Source organism: Podarcis tiliguerta (genome assembly GCF_965153285.1).
Source record: "Podarcis tiliguerta genome assembly, chromosome: 16".
NCBI classification, from domain to species: domain Eukaryota; kingdom Metazoa; phylum Chordata; class Lepidosauria; order Squamata; family Lacertidae; genus Podarcis; species Podarcis tiliguerta.
Window position 1 is genome coordinate 6,578,360 of NC_139549.1, and position 13,593 is coordinate 6,591,952.

Genomic DNA, 13,593 nt, shown 5'->3' on the forward strand with positions numbered 1-13,593 from the left:
GCTGCTCTTAGTTGAGTCGCTGGCCTGATATTTTAATTGAATGATTTCATTATCTCAATTGCTGGTGGCTTTAAATCAGTGTCTCACAACCTGAGGGTTGCGATCCACAAGTGGGTCACAGGCCTGTGCAAAGGGATCACTGGCTTTATAAGTAAACCCAAAATTGTTATTGCTTTTAATCATGCTGGCGTGATGAAATCACTTAACAGGTTTTTGTTTCATTGGCATGCTATAATGCTGTGCTGGCACTTCTAACTGAATGCCGAAAAAGCTCAAGTCTTATATGGCAACACTTCGGAGCAACTCTCTGGGTGCTGGTGACAGAGAAGAAATAAGGTTCAAAATTCACGTGACAATAAATTGATTGGTCAACATACCAAGTAAATTTGGACCTAGGGGTCACCATACCCAGAAGGTTGGGAGCCACTGGTTTAAATTCTTCTATTCCACACACACACACACACACACCTCAATTGTATTTATTGTGTTTTATTGGAATGTGGTAGCCTGGGACTTTTAGGGTTGTGTCCAAAGGTAGTCCTACTCAGAGTAGCCTCTGTAAAATTTATGGACACCAGTGATTTAGGCCATATCCACATCATACATTTAAAGCAGTGTGATTCCACTTTAAGCAGTCATGGTTTCCTCCAAAGGATTCTGGGAGCTGTAGTTTGTTAATGGTACTAAGAGGGGTTGGGAGACTCCCTATTCCACTCAGAGTTGCATAGTATTGTGTTTTGTTTTGTAAGTTGCCTTGGGGGAACCTGTGCCCTGGAAAGGTGACATAGAGATATTTAAAATAAAGAAATAAAGGAAATCCCAGAATGCTGCCTGGAGAAATTGCTGCCTCATCTACATCCCTCCCAGAAAACCTAGCCCCAAACATTCTCTATGGTCATGTCCTAACAAGCTGACAACATGGCGTTACCACATTGTCAACACCCCAAATTACCGTAATTAATTAGCTGCTTCTCCATAAGTATTAAATAGGCCTTCACCTGTCTCCAGAGCATATTATTATGCGCACATCGTTATAGCTGCAGATTTTTATCACCAGAGAGAGGCCGAAAGGCTGAATCACAGAAATCTGGGCTTCTGCTATGCCACTCCTTCCAAAGGCTGAGGAGAGAAGCTTGCCTTTTGGGAAAGCGACTGCAAATAAAAGAATATCTTTCTAGATCTCATGGTGGCTGGAAGTCACCTTGTCTAGGAACATATATATGGGACGGGCAAATGGGACACGATCTTTGGAAGGGAATATGAAACAGGGAGACTTTCTTTTTTAATGTTTAATGGAGAGATGGCACAAAATGTTTATTTTTTTAAAATGTTCAGTAGTGGGAGCAAACAAGCTAGTGTAGTGTAGCATTTAGAGTGTCAGACCTGGACCTGGGAAAGACCAGGGTTCAAATCTCTACTTGACCATGAAGCCCACTGGGTGACCTTGGGTCAGCTACTGCCTGCCACCCCAACCTACCTCACTGGCTTGTTGTGGGGATCAAATGGGGAGGGGTAGCATCAAATACACCACTTTGAGCTCCTTGGAGAAAAACTTGAAATAGAGATGCAATAAATAACACAACATAATGTAGTTCATGAAAATGAAATGTGATCCTAGACATTTAAATCTTGCATTGCATTGTTCATAAACAATCGGAATGCATAAGAAGGGCATCTGGAGCAGTGATGGCATTGTAGGGGTTGGTTCAGTGCTAGTTGCACTCAGAGTAGACCCATTGCCATTAATAGCTATGACTAACTTAGGTCCATTAATTTCATTGGGTCTACTGTGAGTATAATGTAGCTGGGTACGGCCCATTATACCAGTATACATAATGTTCCAGATCATAGCCAATCATTGTAATTATCTCACGGTATGTTCTTCAAAGTCTTGTTTTTCAAATATCCACAAAAGCACATAATGTTCAATGATTCTCAGGAAGTTTGGCTTCTTTTGCAGCCTGGTGCTTTCCAGATGTTTTGAATGACAAACTCCAGCCATCAATGAAAGTGCCACGTTGGCAGAGGCTGCCCTAGAAGAACATCTTTGCATCCCAGAGCTGTTTCACAATTATAGCAAGGAAGCACCAGGAAGTAAGGAAGCTAATTAGGGATGGGCTGAGCAGCTAATTCCATCCCATCCCATTTTTGCTGGTCCTCTCTGACCTTCTTGCATCCCACTCTGTCCTGTTAAAAGCATTTTAAACACATTTTGTGCCCCCTCTCCATTTTTTAATACAAAAGGATGGAGTGGTTTTGATTTATTTTATTTTTTTGGAACTCTTCATAAAAAAGGTGTACAACATGTGCCTGAAATGGACATATTTCATAAATTAATTGTGTAAAAACTTGTTAGGGTTTTATTGTTGTTTAAAAAATAGTTTGTCTATATGACAGTGTTTACATGACCATGATCAAAATAATTAATTAAGGGAAAAGACAATAGAAATTACAAATATGTGTGAACAAAAGGATTAGATAGCAAGAGCACTCTGTTGCGATGTTTCCTCTTACCAGGAGTTCACTGCAAAGCTGTGGGATTGGACTTATGGAATTTGCTGCCATGCTGCCCCAGTTACGTAAAATGTGTTGAATTGTAGATGGTTGAATGATCTTCATTGGGTCTGGCTCCCCCATCTGTTCCCTTGCAAGCTGTGCAGGGATATTCTGAAAGAGTTTAAGAGGTGTATGAGGTGAGGTGATGCAGTACCATCAGTGGACATTGGTAACCATTGCGAGCAGTAGGATGAAAGGCAGGGAGGTTGACAGTAGGTGGAGCCAGAGCTGAGGGCAGCTGGAGCCAAAGAATTATAGTTTTGTCCACATCCTCCTCCTCTTTGTTGAGTTTGACAAGAGGCAACACAAAGACTAAGGAGAAGAAGAATTTGGATTTGATATCCCGCTTTATCACTACCCGAAGAAGTCTCAAAGCGCCTAACATTCTCCTTTCCCTTCCTCCCCCACAACAAACACTTTGTGAGGTGAGTAAGGCTGAGAGACTTCAGAGAAGTGTGACTAGCCTAAGGTCACCCAGTAGCTGCATGTGGAGGAGCGGGGAAGCGAACCCGGTTCACCAGATTATGAGACTATCGCTCTTAACACCACACTGGCTCCCAGGAGGAGGAATCTGATTGATTACCCCCTGACTGGTTGTACTGAAGAAGGCAGGGCAGTTGAGAGGTGGCTACAGGCTGAGTGAGAGCTCTATTTCAGGTAATGTGTACAATCCTCTCATTAGGTAAGATTTGCAGAGACACCACACACACCCAAATAACATTGGAGGGTCTTATCAATCTACTTTTGATTCTTCAGTTGTTGGAGCCTGCTGACAAGAATTGTCTTTGAGTTTTGCCTTGACAGCCTACAGTTGTGAAAGGCACTGAAATTTTGGTGTGTCAACATCATGCAACTACTTACAACTTTCCATAGGCCATGGGACTCTTTGTCACACTTTGACACAATGCAATAACCTGCTATGAATTCCGAGTAGGTTTTTTTTAAAAAAAAAATGAGTTTCATTATCCATTATGTCGTAGATGAGGCAAAAAATATGCCTTAGATAACCACAAACTTCCCCTCGGGCAACCTGCCTGTGCTATTTTTCATTTGTATCTAATATCTCAAGCTGACCCACTAGGACGGTGCCTTCATGTCTCATGTGGCTGTAGGGTATGCTGTGAAGGGACGCAATGCTGTGAAGGGACCTTCCTGAAACTAAGCAGGTCTGGGTTTGATCAGTGCCGAAATGGGTGGCCATTCTCTCTCAACCAATGAAGAGGGATAGAACTGTGCATGTCACCTCAAGCTCTTTGAAGGAAAGGTGAGCTATACATGTAATTCATATCAAATCAGGGATGGGGAACCTGTGGCCCTCCAGATGTTGCTGAATGGCTACTCTTATCATCTCTGACTACTGAGCATGCTAGCTGGGGCTGATGGGAAATGGAGTCCAACACCCTCTGCAAGAAAATTGGCTCCACGTCCATGTTAGCATGTTCTCCTTCATGGAGAGCACGTGTTGCGGTGGGGGCCGACAGGACACTCCAAAGTTGTGGGGTGGGCTAATTGATCTTTGGCCACTGTTGTGATTGGGCTTAATGTTGCCATTTGTTGATTGACAGCCAGAAATGCTAAAACTCCCTGCATGAGGCGTAGAGCTTCCTCTTTTCGCTCTGTGCATCGGATTGCCCGTCCCCCCCCCCCTATATTTAGGGTTGTTCGCTTTGACCTTGCTATGCCTGTCATGGGGTCGTCTGCTTTTGGGGCAGGGGCTCGGTAGGAATTTTGTCCATCTGGCTGATTGGCTAGTGCCATTCGCCTACTGCGTAGCAAATCGTCACAACTTGTAAGGTTGTGGTTAGGCATTGGTTTATGGTTTGGTTGGTTGAGGGGCATGGATTGGCTGTGCCTGCCCCTCTAATGCTGCTGCTGCAAGGGATTCCGTTAAAGGAATACAGGGGCTCACTATTGCTTTTGTCCACCCTGTCAAGGGGCTCGGGCCATGCAAGAGCCCCTGGCTGCATTTGGGGAGGGCTGAGGGCAGGTTCCCTGCTCCGTCGCTACCCCCAAGTGTATTCCCCTTTTCTGACTTTCGCAGGTGTGTGGAATGTCAGTCTGTCCCCCATGGGGGGCAGATAGTTGCAACCAATGCCTAAGCAACCACTCACATTTTTGTATTTTAATAAAGTTGTGGCCAAAATTATGCCAAAAACCTTAAACAAAATTTCTGTGTGATGTGTGAGTTATTTCGGGTGGCCTGGGGACCTCGACACACAATTACCTCCCCATAAAGGCATTTAATAAGTGATCCCTGATAGGTTGGGATATGCCTGCTACTTTGGTTTTCATGATGAAAGAAAGGTAGGTCATAAATGTGATGGAATAAATAAATGCATCAAGCTACCATAAACATTGTGCATTAGCCCTAATGGCTGTCATTGACAGGAAATGTAGTCCAGACAATTTAGAGGGCACTAGTTTAGGGCTCCATTGATTTTCCGATATCATTCCAATAACAGCCTTATTATAACAATGCCAATTTTATCCAATTAATACTGGCTACCTCAAACTTGGCCCTCCAGATGTTTTTGGCCTACAACTCCCATGATCCCTAGCTAGCAGGACCAGTGGTCAGGGATGATGGGAATTGTAGTCTCAAGACATCTGGAGGGCCGAGGTTGAGGAAGCCTGAATTAATACAATTATTAAAAACAAAAAATTATACTGAATTATACATTTTAGTTAAAGTGGCCTCCTCGTGTGCTAGATTTGATGGCTTCCTCTTTGGTTTTTTATTTTATTTTCTGCATTCCAAAATCTTGGAGAAGAAAGCTTTAAGGGACTCTTATCTGGCCTATGGAAACGCTGGCCTAAATTATCTACCTCCAACTTATTTAAAAATTTAAAAAGAGTACAAAGCCCTACTGGCTATGAAAAAAAGGCAGTTTGAACAAAACTCCTGGTCCCTGTTACTGAACGCTTCACTAAATAATGATGTTAAACTCTTCTGGCATTATCTGTATTCTGTCAAATGTTATAGCCAAATAACCAGAAAAAGGTTATTTAGAGAGCCATTTAGGTGTTATCTTGTTTTGCCAATGCTGGCTCATAACACCACTTTTTCTTTTTTCTTCTTTGAGTAATTCCATAAAATTATATATCACTGCAAAGATAATTTAATGAAGAATGTAATGCAATAACTTTAATGAAGGATTATTTATTACAACATAAATAAGGAGGACATTTGTCAGTGTGTGATGTGATTGCTATCAAGTTGGCTGGGTTTTTTGTTTTGCTTTTTGTTCTTTCATTTAGTGAGCTTGTAAAGAGTAATAAAATTAAAGAAATGGCACAAAGAGTTGACTGGTCAACCAGAAAGGGGTGTAAGATAGTACTGTTAAGTGAACAAGGCTACAGCTATGAAGAAATTAGAAGATAATTTTATGGTATTACTCCTAAAAAGAGTGGTGTTATGAGCCATCAAACCTTGGAAATACACTTTCTCCACAGTTTTGGCTGCTAGTGTAGTAGATCTGAGAGGTCAGCACACATAACAAGCCACAGCTTCCAGATTCTTTTTGGGATGTCATTGCTGTTAAAGTGGTATGACAGTGCTTTCAATGTGTGCTGAAGTTGTGACCAGAGTCCAATGTGTGCTATAAAAGCCCTTCCTCCACCTGCACCCATCATTATGGTTGTTTTGCTAGCTGTGAATCGAAAGGAGCCGAGATGTTGTTGACATGCAATATTAATAATATTTTATTATGAACAAAGACAAGAAGGAGCACATTCTACAAAGGCACATTTGCAAAACAAACTGCATTCCTGGTGACAAACAGTTTTCCCCATGAAACCCTCTGACATCAAAATTAAAGGCTGTTAGCAAATGGCAGATCCCAGACAGCAAATAAGGATCAAATATTAGGTGAATATATTACATACTTCACGCAAAATGACCTGAGCACTGTTGACTTGTCGACATACACATAGAAGTAGACAGAAGTGCAACATCAGATAGGCATGTTGAGTGTCCTCATTTTAGGCCTTAAGATATATATATGGCTACTGTGAAAGATCAACCAATTGGTAAACAATGACATTTCTGGATCACTGGAACATATTCTTGCTTTGTTCTCATTCTAGCCGAGTGTGTTAATAGCGATAGCTGCTGTAGCTGTAGGTGCTGCTTGGCAGGGCCCGAGAGGAGAAGTTGGAGAAGTCGCTAGCATACAGAGCGCTGGCACCACCACCATAGCCACCTCCTCGGGCACAGGGGTTGTACTGCTCAATGGCTAGAGGCTGGTCTGGGCAGTAGATGGCAGGTCCTGGGATGGTCAGGACGAAAGGTGGTGGCTGGATAGTCACTGTAGATGCAGGACACTGGGCATAGCACTGGTCGTATCTACCACCACTGGACATTTTTGCAGGATTGGAGGGTAATCTGAAACAACAGGATTGGATCTAGAATTAAAGCAATGTATTAAGCCCTTTGCAGATTTCAGTGTCCTGTGGGCCAGATGAGGAGGCTTCACTGATTGCATCCAAGCTGTGAGTCAACAGTTCCCCACCCATATTACAAGAGTAGAAAGTAGGAGTAGAAAATGAGGTGTCCTCCAGCTGTTGCTGAAACACAACTCCCACCATCTTTGACTATTGCTCATGCTGGCTGGGGTGGATAGGAACTGGAGTCCAGCCACAACTAGATAGTCATATGGTAGAAAACACATGGTAGAAAACTGAGATAGTAGAGTAGAGCCACCACTTCAGCTGGAGATACAATTAGTGCATCATGGGTAAAGTTTGTAGAGCTTCTTTCTCCCTGTAGTGCTAGTCTTCTTCATATTGGGTGCTGTATAGCGGAACACTGAAAAAAATACGACCCCCGACTTGCACCCTGAAATGGTACTGTCCATTATTTGACCTTGTTGTCCTTACCTCATTCTGAAACCATAGCTCAAAACCCTCTAAAGTGGCTTGTGAATGAAATGGAAATAATGAAAGGCTGCTTCATAGGGGAAGAACATTTGATCCCCTACTCGCACCCTATGTTTTCAAACTCCTACTTGCCCAGCTCATTCCACAGCCATAGAGATGGTTCCTTCCAGATGTTTTGGACTCCAGTTCCAACTAGCCCTAGCCTCTATAGCTAATGGAGAGGGAATATGGCAGTTGGGTCTGCAACATCTGGAGGGAATATCTGTAAGAAACCCTTTGGGAAATCGGATTTGATTTTTCAGCTCAGCGCTCTCTTACAATCATATTACCTGCATCTCCATCAACACTTTACTAAGAAACAAAGGAGTCACATGCTCAACGTTCAACTTTTTTTGTATTTTTAACCATGCATGGATGCAAAACAAAGAAGTCCCTCTCCAATCATATGAAATGCCTCCATTCTTAAGATTCGTAGTGCTCCTCTACGATGCCCTCCCATAGAAAGCCCCTAGTACTCACCAGTTCGCACAGGGACAAGCAGAGGATTGATCTGATAGATTACCTAAAGGATGAGCTTTTTATACTGTTGGCTCCATAGCCTGGAGGAGCTGACACACACCCATAGAGAGTTTCCTAATCCGTTGTCATATGGAAGATGCCTCAACTGATTGTAGATAGTTACCCCTCCCTGTTGGTGATTACAGGTCGGCGAGTAAGGCGAGAAAAGAAGACCCTCCCAGGTAGTGACAGATTCTACTTGGGTCAATGTGGTGTGGTTGCTATATACGTTACGCCCTATAGATTGTTTAAATATTATGTCTCTATAGGGATAAATCAATGAACAATGTTTCCAGTTGACACACCAATGAAACACTTGCTGTTGGGTCATCGCGACAGCATGACATTCTGGTGCATAGTGGAATGAATGAATTGCCTCTTGCTCAGTCCTTTGCAGAGCAGATCGATGAAAATAAATCAAATTATGCTAGGCATGGTTATTGATTTCAGCGGGCCTACTCCTACTCTGGGGACGCGGGTGGCGCTGTGGGTTAAACCACAGAGCCTAGGACTTGCCGATCAGAAGGTCAGCAGTTTGAATCCCTGCAATGGGGTGAGCTCCTGTTGCTTGGTCCCAGCTTCTGCCCACCTAGAAGTTCGAAAGCACATCAAAGTGCAAGTAGATAAATAGGTACCACTCCGGCGGGAAGGTAAACGGCATTTCTGTGTGCTGCTCTTGTTCGCCAGAAGCGGCTTAGTCATGCTGGCCACATGACCCAGAAGCTGTATGCTGGCTCCTTCAGCCAATAAAGCGAGATGAGTGCCGCAACCCCAGAGTCGGCCACAACTGGACCTAATGGTCAGCGGTCCCTTTACTCCTACTCTGAGGACGTTTTTGGAGACAACCATCATATCATTTATTTCTCACCTTTTTCTCCAAGGTGCTTAAAGTGGCACAAATGGTTCTCTGCCTCCTTATTTAACCCCCACAACAACCCTGCGAGGTAGGTAAGGCTGAAAGGCTCAAGGAGAGTTTCATGGCTGAGTGACAATTTAAACATGGGTCTCACAGGTCCTTGTCAGACACTCTTAACCACTGTACTGCACTGGCGCTCAATTTTTCTGTATTTCCAGGTTTGCTTATTAACCCCCGAATACTGGAACAACATAGTGAGTCTTCAAGGCCTGTTTGAAATTAACAAGCAAGGGGCCTCCTCTAATCACAGCTGAGATGGACCTCCATAGGTTCTCTTGTGAGGTGCCCCCACAGATAAGACCCTATTCCATGTAACTGCCTATATGATTTAATTTACAGGTGGACATCCAAACAGTAGCTCTAAAGTAGATCTTATGGCAAACTTTTCTGAACTTGGTGCATACTTTATGCCAGTTGTATAATTTTATCTTATTTGCCCCCAAGACATTGGTACATATGGAGAATGGATGAATGGAGGTGGGGAAGTGAAATGATTTTTTGACACAGCATTAATTTTCATGGGCAGTGATGAAAAATCAAAGCCAACAAATTCCTTTTCCAGTGCAGGTGAAATTATTAGCAGGTCAGTGAATAGTTTTGGGTGGACTCAACACAATCATACCCTTTTGGAATCATACCCTTTTTGAAAGTCACAAAAGGAAATTGAGGGCAATGGAAATGGTGATTATTTTTCAAGCAGTGTTGATAAATATTTGGAAATGGAGATGTAAGCTCTGCTGAAAATGTTCACACAAAACTGTGAATAGTCTTGGCTTGGCTCTATGCAATAATGACTTTTAATTTTAAAAAAAGTTCAGACAAAATGTACACAGAATATATTGTGATCTTGTTTATATTTAACCTTGGCAGAAGACTAAAAAGAATGCAGAAATCTTTTTCTTCAGATAGATCAAAAGACTGCAGTCCATTAGATCATTGTTGTTACCCCACTCCCCTCACCCCTCAAAACACCCAGATCCATCTTGAAATGAAAGGTGGGGGTGATATTTGGAGAAATTATCCCTTTACCATACCCTTCCAAAATGTAGCAGAACAAGTTCCCATGTTTATTGGCAGCTTTCCTATGCAAGTTAGTTAAGCATCACTTTAGAAAGAATTAAGGATGCCGGATTATCTTCAAAAGGGAGGAAGATGGATTCAGGAAGATGGGTGATGCCCTAAAAGTGAATAGGAAAGAATTGGGACAATTGGGTTAGGTCATATTTGTGTGAGGTGGGGGGGGGGTAGACCTTTTTCTTCAGCCCATATGCAGGGATGAAGAAAGTGTTAGGTTATAGTTCCATTCCACCTTAAACGGGTACAGGCATGACTGTTGTGTGTCACACGCCTGTTTACTTCCTGCACAGATCTGCTGGGAACTTCCGTTTGTATATAGCTTTTGTGTTACTGCTGTTTTACTGGAGACGAAGGGAAGCAGACATGTTTTCCTCTGTTCCTGAACTATGCTGAATAAATTGCTGTACATTATGCTTACACATTTCTCTGTCCACCTCTTCTGCTGCGAGAAGATTTACACACTCTGCTGATAGATCGTGCAAGGGTCTCTAAACGTATCTGAGGCTCATGTCACTGATTGATGCTGTTTCCAAGGGAGACCGGTGATCGTCCAGCAGCCGGCCGGTGGCTGGAGCCAGCTGGGGGCCTGCCTGATGCCCCCGTCTCCCTGGCAGTATCCCAACACAAAGACCCTATGAACAGTTAGGACACTTCAACGGGGCACTTCAGTCAATAGCAGCAAGAACATGAGGAACCTTAGCATGGAGCTTCTGTGTGGGACATGTCAATAGGACCTGGAGCCAATGGCAGCCTTAAAAGTCCTGTCGAACCTCATACCTCTGAAGGCTGTTTTTCCTCTGAAACTCACCTTTTAACATTCCTCAGGTGAAAAGAGGGATATTTGTCACTGCAATGCGCTCTATGTGGGGTACCTTTGAAGGTGACCCGGAAACTACAACTAATCCAGAATGCGGCAGCTAGACTGGTGACTGGGAGCAGCCGCCAAGACCATATAACACTGGTCCTGAGAGACCTACATTGGCTCCCAGTACGTTTCCAAGCACAATTCAAAGTGTTGGTGCTGACCTTTAAAGCCCTAAATGGCCTCGGTCCAGTATACCTGAAGGAGCGTCTCCACCCCCATCGTTCTGCCCAGATACTGAGGTCCAGCTCTGAGGGCCTTCTGGCAGTTCCCTTGCTGCAAGAAGCCAAGTTACAGGGAACCAGGCAGAGGGCCTTCTTAGTAGTGGCACCCGCCCTGTGGAATGCCCTCCCATCAGATGTCAAAGAGAAAAACAACTACCAGACTTTTAGGAGACATCTGAAGGCAGCCCTGTTTAGGGAAGATTTTAATGATTAATAGGTTATTGTATTTTAATATTTTGTTGGAAGCCGCCCAGAGTGGCTGAGGAAACCCAGCCAGATGGGCAGGGTATAAATAATGAATTATTATTATTATTATTATTGTTGTTGTTGTTGTTGTTGTTATCACTTCCCCCTGCAACTGACCCTCCTCGACCCCCACATTTCTGTCCCCTGTACCATTTCATATTAGAAGAAGGGCAAGTGTCATAATCGCTACACCAATAGCACACGCACCCGCCACAGTCCTGGGAAAACTCATTAATCCTGATTTCATTTTATTCTTTGGTAGATTTATAAAAAAGAAAAAATACACGCTAATAAAGAAATTTTAGAAACGGACATATGTGGATGCGCAAAGCATTATTATTGTTATTATTTAAAAAAATAAAGATTTCTTGCTCCATTCTCCCTTTCTTCCCATCCAGAATGGCCCTGCCCTCTGCCTGCCCCTCAGAGCTGCCGCATCATGCAAGGCTGGACCTCAGTTATGGTAGACTCTCTTCCTCCTTACTTGCTCTCCAGCAGCAGCTGTGAGCTGCCCAAAGAGGAAGACCAGCAGCGGTGGCCATAGAGAAGCCACAGGGTGCTCCCTTGCGACGGCCACTATTACCGTCGCTCAAGACAAGCACCAGCTCATCCTCCTCCCTGAGCTCAGCTGCTGAGGCTCTGGCGGGGGAAATAGGGACATTCCTGGATCAAATCAGAAGCTGGTATGGCTTTTGTAATTCCAGGACTGTCCCTGGAAAATTGGGACACTTGGAGGGTATGCTTTTACTAGAATTTACAGCGTGGGGTTAGCTAGTCAGCAATCTGGGGATATGTAGGAACTGTTTTGCAGCATCTCATAGCTAGGTTGGTCATGGTTATTGTATTGTGGTCTTTCTTGGTGGTTATCATGGCCATTTGACCGACCATGTTTAGTGTGGTTAAGAATGAAGCAGAGGTTACCTTCTGAGGCTTCTTTATAGTGTTTGTCCAACCAACGTCTCACAACCATTTGATACAAGGGACTACAGAAGGGAAGCTACCCTTAGGAATGTGGGAAGCAAGCTTAAATCCTTGTCACAGCATAGGTCCATCTAACATGGAATCTATACTGACTGTCAGTGGCTCTCCAGGACTTCAGATAGGATCCTTTATCAGTCCTACCTGGTCACCTTCAGCATGCTAAGCAAGCAAACCACAACTGAGCTGTGGAATTTCTCAAATAAGAACATAGGAAGCTGTCTACACAGTTAAAGGTTGCAGCTTCAAAGGACCTTTCAAGAAGGAAATGCAGGGAAAGACGTTTGCTTGAGACCTTGGAGATCCTCTCATTGTCAGAGTAGAACATGGCACAGATCTAGTAGCCCTCCCAGCACTGAAGGACTACAACTCCCCTCATCCTTGACCATTGTCCTTGCTGGCTGGAGTTAAATGGACTTGGAATCCAAGAACATTGATGAATTGCAACTCACTGTCTGAGATTCTTCGTGGTGTGCAATATGTCTCTATGAATGGAAAGATGCATCTCTGCTCCATGTTCCAAGGGAAGGATATAGATCAGTGGTAGATAATTACAAATTACCACAAAGTACAATTCAGGGGATCCCCAGATAAGACTGGGATAAGACCTGGAGACCCTAAACTGTCAGAGTAGAACAAAGTCAAGGAACAAGTAGACCTACAGATATTGCTGTAATACATCTCTTCTCCTCCCCACCATTGACCTGTATTGGCTGAAGATGATGGGATCTGAAATCAAAGTACATTGTTGAACTACAGCTCCCATCATTCCTGACTATTGGTCATGCTGGCTGGGGCTGATGGGGGTTGTAGTTCAACAACATCTAGAGGGATGCTCAGATTCCACATCTGTGGTGTGTGGACTCAGCTCTTAATTCAAGGTTAGGGAAAACCAGTTGCTCTCCTGATGTTGCTATACTACAACTCTTCTGAAGCTTGACTATTGGCCATTCTGATTTTGACTGGTGGGACTTGGAATTCAAGAACATCAATGAACTAGAATTCATGATCAAGGATTCCTCACAGAGAGCACTGTGTCCTTATGTATAGAGAAATATATTTCCTTTCCATGTTTCACAGGCAGGACATAATTTCCTAGTAGGGCACCTGCTTTGCAAGTGAAATATCACAATATTCAATTCTAGGCATCTCTGAGTGGAACTGGGAAAGTGGTATAACGGTGCTTTCAATGGGTGGTGTGGCTGTGATGAGAGTCATTGCAACATAAAACCTTTTCTGCTGTTCACAACTATTACAACAACAACTTTACCAGGTATGAATTGAAATGAGCCAGTAAG

The 13,593-nt window shown here is 43.5% G+C and overlaps 1 long non-coding RNA gene across 1 annotated transcript; it reads right to left on the minus strand.

Moving 5' to 3' along the window:
• Positions 1 to 6,231: 6,231 nt before the first annotated feature.
• On the minus strand, positions 6,232 to 8,194 carry LOC310665945. The gene is made up of 2 exons (XR_014505727.1): positions 7,954 to 8,194; positions 6,232 to 6,960 (listed from the first exon to the last, which is right to left on the minus strand). It is a non-coding gene; the product is annotated as an uncharacterized lncRNA (long non-coding RNA).
• Between the last annotated feature and the right edge of the window lie 5,399 nt (positions 8,195 to 13,593).